Genomic DNA, 7,296 nt, shown 5'->3' with positions numbered 1-7,296 from the left:
CTTATAGCACCAAGGAATAAATTAAAATGGTTACCACTAATTTATGAAGAAATATTCAGTATAAGCAAAAGGACTTGTTTAGCAGCTTTACAAAGAATCTCATAAAAGTTTTCAGTTCCCAAATGTTAATGATTTCACACACACATGCATACACATATATGATTGGTTTTTAGGTGATTTTAGATTTTTAAAAAGGTGATCCTAAAAATCATTTTAAACAAGGAGCAAGCCCTAGCCAGTTTGGCTGAGTGCATAGAGCATTGGCCTTCGGATTGAAGGGTCCTGGGTGCAATTCTGGTCAAGGGCACATACCTCAGTTGCAGGCTCCTCTGTGGCCGAGGCCCTCGTTGGGGCTCATGCAGGAGGCAATCAATCGATGTGTTTCTCTCACATTGATATTTCTCTCTGTCTTTTCCTCTCTCTTCCACTGTCTCTAAAAATCAATGGAAATATCATCGGGTGAGGATTAAAACAAAAAAACAAACACACACACACACACAAAATGAGCAAATTTGGAATTTGTATTTCTTAGTACCATTTTGGTCTCTCAGACTTTGGGAATGAATAACACAGAATATTTTCTTCATTGTTTTGTCACTTATTCATCCAGACTTTGCATCTGCCCACATGGAATATGAAAATTTCTCCTTAAAAACTGAAGTTGGCTTCACTTCAACTATCAGATTCCATTCAGTGCCTCAAAGGTATGCTCCTGTGGTTGCAAAAAAGGAAACAATATATATGATGCATTAAAAATTTGTAAACTATACAAGCTGAAACTTACAAATTTACAGTAAGAATGAGCATAAAATAATGACAAAAAAATCTTCCTCCCTATGTTTCTGATGAAATTATAATAATATTTCAAGCCAAACTAGAGAACTGCAATAGAATGAGCAGTTGAAACATAGAATGATATGTTTTAGCTCATTTGTTATACAGGTTTTTATTGCAAAAGTCCTATTTTTCTTTAGTTTCATTTTTAAGGCATATATTTGACTACTGGTTGAGGGAGTGACATGTCAGCCCTCAGTATCTGAAAAGAGAGTTCAGGTGTTAGCAGGGCCATGCTCCTTCCAGTTCTCTGGGAGAGAATCCCTCCTTGTGTCTTCCAGTGTCTGGTTGCCCAAAGCATCCCCTGTTTGTAGCATAACTCCAATCTCTGGCTCTGCCTTTACATAACCACCTTCTTCAAGTGTCTGTGTCTTCACATCGTGTTCTCTCTGTGTTCTTCTTCTTATAGGACATAGATGTCTTTTTGGATTAGGGGCCACTCCCTACTGCATATGATCTCATCTTAACTCATTATAACTGCAAGGACTATATTCCAAATAAAGTCATTCTGAGGTGTTGAGGTTTAGGATGCCAACATATCCTTTGGGGGAACACATTTCAACCCATAATACCTGCCCTACCAGGCATTCTAGATTCTGGGATTTCAGCAGAAATAAGGCAAAGTTCATGTTCTCCAAGTGCAGAGAGATTGACATTAAACAAACAAAACCCAAGACTATGAGTTAGTGATAAGGGCTAGATAGGCAGTTATATAATAGAGCAACTACTTAGCTTGGGTGGTCAGACAGATCACTCTAGGGTGACCTTTAAGGTGAGATCTTAAGACAAGAAGGAGGCAGCCGTGCAAAGATGGAGAAAAGAGAACCCCACGCAAAGGAAACCAAGGTTTCCAGGGGGAAAGAGCCTGCTCCACTGCCCACAATCTGTCAGCACAAAGGGTTTCCTTTCTTTCCATGAATTTATGTAGCATCTTCACAAATGATCTACCTAAGTCTGGGCTTCTGGTAGGTAAGTTTCTGCAAAGTTATGGACAAATGGAAGGGCAACCCAAGCAATTGGACTTCCTAAGCTCTAAAAAAAGAGTATTTATCTTTAGTTTGAAGATGCTATGTTGTTATATGGACTTGGAAGCTATTTTTGTACTTTGAAAGCTACTTTTAAAATATAAATGAAATATTATTGCAAAGAATTATAAAAAAATAGAGACAATATTAGTGATTAGGCAAGTCCTACTCATATCCCATTAAGAGCAAGCAGATTTGATTTACATCTATGCATTCACAAAAGACATTAGTGTCATTTAAAAGACAATCATCCTCAAATCTATCTATCAGTTGAACAGACATAATGTAGAGATAGCCATTTATTTAAAAATATATTTTATTGATTTTTTACAGAGAAGAAGGGAGAGGGATAGAGAGTTAGAAACATCGATGAGAGAGATCGATCAGCTGCCTCTGCATGCCCCCCAGTGGGGATGTGCCTGCAACCAAGGTACATGCCCTTGACCAGGATCGAACCTGGGACCCTTCAGTCCGCAGACCAACACTCTATCCACTGAGCCAAACCGGTTCGGCTAGAGATAGCCATTTTGATGAAATATAGCTATATTTCACAGAAGCCACATTGTTCTAAGGGCCCTTTTCCCTTTTTTAATTCTATTGATTCCATTCTACAAGATATAGTCTTCTAAAATAAAGCTGGGCTCTAAGTATTTTCATCTCAAGGAAAATGAAGACACTGCATGACAATGGAAAACTTCAGAAAATATTAAATGGAAAACTGTACCTTTCCTTTGTCAAATTTGGGTTTACATTTTTAATACTCTTAGGAAGATTCGTGGTAAAAAAAAATAGGGTGTCTTTTTTCATCTCTGTTTGCTTGCAGACATAGGCATATTTTACTCACTGAATTATTAAATTTTTCATATGCCTGTCAATGTTCAGAAAAAGACCAAGAACTTGTAAAGTAACATGTCAGAATCTGTGACTCAGAGAGAGCACACGTGCACCCAGTCCCAGAATAACCTCAAAACTGACCCAAATAAGTCTTGAATAAGGAGCTTTCTAAGAATAGAGTTACTTCACAGTAGCTTTCTATGAATTTCTCTAACAAAATTTAGCAAGGGCCAAGGCCTCTCTTAAGATACTCAAAATTTAAAACTGTTCATCTTTGGGGATATAAAGTACAGCATAGGGAATCTATACTAATAAAAGGGTAATATGCTAATTAGGGCAGACATCTTCCAGACGTCCATTTGGACAAAGCCACAGTGGCTGCGAGGCCCAGGGCTCAGGCAGCCTCCGTGACTGGCAGTGGAAGCAGCAGTGGGGTGATGGGGGTGGTGCCTTCCCTTGATCAGCCCGGTTGCCTCCTGCACAGGAGCCTAAGCCATCAGTAGGACATCCCCTGAGAGCTCCCAGACTGTGAGAGGGGGCAGGCCAGGCTGAGGGACCCGCCCCCCAGTGCACGAATTTTCATGCACCAGGCCTCTAGTACAGTCAATAAAATTGTAATAACTATGTATGTTGCCAGGTGGGTACTAGACTTATTGGGGAGATCACTTTGTAAGTTATATAAATGTCTAATCACTATGTTGTACACCTGAAACTCATAATATTGTATGTCAACTGTAACTGAAAAGTTTAAAAAATTATTAAAAACATAATCATCTTTTCATGCATTTTGAGGGAAAAATATCATGCTACAAATTCTTAAAAATTAATCAAATAAGTAAAAACCTTCCTATGAAATAAACATTTCAAGAAACTTATAGGAGAGTTGCTCTTTTGAGTATATTTCAAACAATTGCTTTAGAAGAAAGAAATTAGGAGAGTAAACAAAGTCAATTCTACTCTATTCCATTGGGTCATTCTGGATTAGGCTAAGCAAACTAAACCAGCATTCACTCATTTGTGGAAGGGGGAAAGCCAGTCCACACTCTCTCCTCACTTTCCACCACCCCACCTGTGGTTCCCTGGAGGCATTAGACTCAGGCACGGGGCTTCTGGTGTCCTGGTCCTGGGTGACAGGGACCATAAAGTCTGCAGCTACTAATCACCATCTACCAGGGCAGCCAGGAAGGAGGTCTTTTTATTGTTATTATTCAGTTGAGTTTTTTTATTACTTCTTAAAGGCCCACAATGATAATTTTTAAAGGTCAGAGTAAAACGCTAATTCCCCGAAAGAGTTAACAAATGCACTTGATTAATACTAGTTCACCAGATAATTAACAGAGGCTGGTAGAGTCAAAGCTCACAAGTAAATAAGCTGTCAGAGTCCATTGTCTGTGGTTGCTGAGAATAAAGGTCTATTCTCTAGCCTACTCCAGTGAAAGGATATGTATATGAATATGATTTCAGAGATAGGAAGGTGGGAGGAGGCTTTGACCCTATTTCTAAACCAACTATTGCTTTTCTCTTCTGCCTTTTCTATCACAACCAAAACACACCTCATTCCCTTGGTTCTAGAAGTACGTTACAAGAAAAAGTACAAGAATCTGTTGGCGTTTTGCTTGATATTGGTGGTCCTTTTGTGCCTCCCAAGTTTTGCACATGAGTAAGTGTGTGTAGAAAGAAAAATTTGCCCTGAGGTGGCCTGCAGCTTCAAGAAACAAAACAAATGTCAGCATAGGAAAGGAAACAGCAACTTGCTCATTGTCAAATAACTGCAATCTACTGTTTTAAGGGCACAACTTGTTGAAACAGGTGAAGGAGTGCTTTCTTCCCAGGAGAACTGCACCCTCCTGGCAAGGTGTTTGGACGCACCAGGCTGCTGTGGGGCGGTTTCCTCCTCAAACCTTTCATTAGCCCACTCTGACTTGCTACGAAGGCTGCCTGGGCATGTTGATTCCAATGAGTTCTATGCATCAGTAGGGACTGATAATATTTTTTTTAAAAAAAAAGAGAGAGAGAACAGAAACTTCACAAGTGTGGGTTAGTTCAGAAAAGTGGAGAAGAGAAAGGAGGTTGTGGTTCCCAGGAAAACATTAATATTATGAGTCAGACATACCTGAAGTTTCCATGCGTTTTGCAGATTCAATTTATTTGTGAAGCACACATCTTTCTTTGTTTACTCTTCCATATTCTCCTCTTGATTCTTCCTCCCACTTGGAGATTTGTTCTGCTAGATTTTAAAGCAAGCTGTTCTGGCTTAGCTAGATTGATTGGCTCATGATGGTTTCCTAGACTAACTACAGTAAACAAATAGGATATTTCTAGTGTAGTCACTATTTTAGTAAAGAAGACTAATTGAGGTGAATAGACCCCAAATTGAAATTGGAACTCTACTTGAAATTGAAATTTAAATTGGTTCAAATTAACCAAATAGTTCTTTATCTCTTTACTGCATTGGATCACAGAAGGTCCCATAGCTATAGTTCAGAAAAAGCTAAACATAGTAAGAAGTATTGTTCCCATCAGAATCTAAGTAAGTTAGTTGCAGAGATTGGGTTGGGGGGTGGGGAAGAATGGGAGGGAGGCTCTACTTACCATAGACATCCTGAAATCCAAGATCTTTCCACCTTGTGGAACACTCAGCAAACCACAGGCCACAGGTCAAATCCAGCCTAATTCTGGAAGCTAAGAAAGTTTTTCATGTTTTTAAAGGCTGTACAAGCAACAGCAGCAACAACAGAAACTTTATGTACCTGTGAAGCCCTAAAATATTTACTATTTGACCCTTTACAGAAAAAGTTTGCTAATCCCTGATATGAGTCAGCAATTCCCTGGAACTTCAAAATGCTTCCCTAGGTCCCCTATAAGTAACCACTGATGAGAGGAGAAAGAGGATGTGGAGGATCTTGTGGGAGGTGTTAGAACCAGGCCTGGAGAAGGTAGATTCATATTCATCTGGTGTCTGCATTCCTTTGGGCAAAACACAGTCACATGGCTGCCGCTACCTGCATGGAGGATAGGAAATACAGTTCAGCTCTGTGCCAAGGAGGAAAAGGAATCTGGTTGGTGAAGATACAGGTGTTACAAGGCACACAAGGTTAACTGCTAGAAGGATGAAATAAGCAGTTGTTAAATAGTTCAGAAAAAGGCCAGAGCATTTCAGGCTGAGTTATAAGGTTATCACGGTAGTTTCCCAAAAGAGGTCAAACTATGATAGCCAGTCATCAAGAGGGTGAGAAATGTAGGTAGCTGGAAAGAGATAATCAAAGCACAAAGATGGAAAATGTAAGTCATGCTCAGGGAATCATATTTAACTAGGTAAAAGGTCCCAGAAGGAAATTCTTGGAAATATGTTTAGAAAGATTGGGTTCAGCTGGTAAAAGGTCTTGAGTCTCAGGTCATTGCAGGTAATATGTGGGTGCAAACTTTTAAAAATCATTCAACCAGGGATTTTTTTCTGATTTTTATTGTACTTGTTTAATTTTTGCTCTATGGCAGCAGTGACTGCAGGTCTGGAAACTCTGCCTCTTTAGTTTCAAAGGTATTTCTGGGTGAAGGTTACCTTCAGAAAATAGAAATGTTAGGATTTCAAGAAATGACATGAGATGATAAAAATTGACCCAACTCTTTAAAAAAAAATCAAATTTGAGAGTCATACATTTACAAGAGTATATGATAACATTTATACTCAGTTTAAAGAATAATAATAACATGAACATTCAGGCATTCACCACCAGAGAAGAAATAATAGAACATTGACAGTATTTTGACACCCATACCCTCACAGTAGCTTCCTTAATTACATGTCCCTCTCTCCTATTGCCCCATTTCATGAAACAATAATCCTGAATTTTATTAGTTGTTCCTTGCTGTTATTTATAGTTTACTATCTACATATCAATTCCTCTAAATATATCATTTATTTTTACCTACTTTTGACTTTTGTATAGATGGAATCATATTATGTACTAGAGGCCTGGTGCACAAATTCATGTACCACTGGGGTCCCTCGGCCTGGCCTGCTGGATCAGGCCAAAACCAACTCTCTGACATCCCTGAGAGGTCCCAGATTGTGAGAGGGTGAAGGCCAGGCTGAGGGACTCCATCCGTGTATGATTGGTGGATGCAGGAGGTTGGCCAGCTGGGGAGGGCCCAGGGGAGGGCTCCAGGGCATGTCTGGCCCATCTTGCTCAGTCCTGATCAGCCAGACCCCAGTAGCAAGCTAACCTACCAGTCAGAGCATGTGCCCCCTGGTGGTCAGTGCACATCATAGCAAGTGGTTGAGTGGCCTTAGCATATCTTTAGCATATTACACTTTGATTGGTTGAACAGACGACCAGACGACCAGACAATTAGCATATTAGGCTTTTTATTATATAGGATACTAGTGGCTGGTGCACAAAATTCATGCACAGAGAGCGGGGGGTGTTCTCTCAGCCCAGCCTGTACCCTCTCCAATTGGGGACCCCTTGGGGGATATCCGACTGCCTGATCGCCCCTAACTGCCTTTGCCTGCCTGCCTGATTGCCCCTAACCCCTCTGCCTGCCTGCCTGATCTCCCCTAACCTCTCTGAATGCCTTCCTGATCACCCCTAACTGCCCTCCC

The 7,296-nt window shown here is 40.2% G+C and overlaps 1 long non-coding RNA gene across 1 annotated transcript; it reads right to left on the bottom strand.

Annotated features, from left to right (window-relative positions):
* Nucleotides 1-407: 407 nt before the first annotated feature.
* Nucleotides 408-5,495, bottom strand: LOC111825010. Its single transcript, XR_002828110.1, has 3 exons — nucleotides 5,286-5,495; nucleotides 4,807-4,917; nucleotides 408-712 (listed from the first exon to the last, which is right to left on the bottom strand). It is a non-coding gene; the product is annotated as an uncharacterized LOC111825010 (long non-coding RNA).
* Between the last annotated feature and the right edge of the window lie 1,801 nt (nucleotides 5,496-7,296).

Source organism: Myotis lucifugus, unplaced genomic scaffold (assembly GCF_000147115.1).
Source record: "Myotis lucifugus unplaced genomic scaffold, Myoluc2.0 scaffold_11, whole genome shotgun sequence".
Classification (NCBI taxonomy): Eukaryota; Metazoa; Chordata; class Mammalia; order Chiroptera; family Vespertilionidae; genus Myotis; species Myotis lucifugus.
Note: the sequence above shows the minus strand (reverse complement) of the source record. Positions and strands in the feature narration are given on the sequence as shown.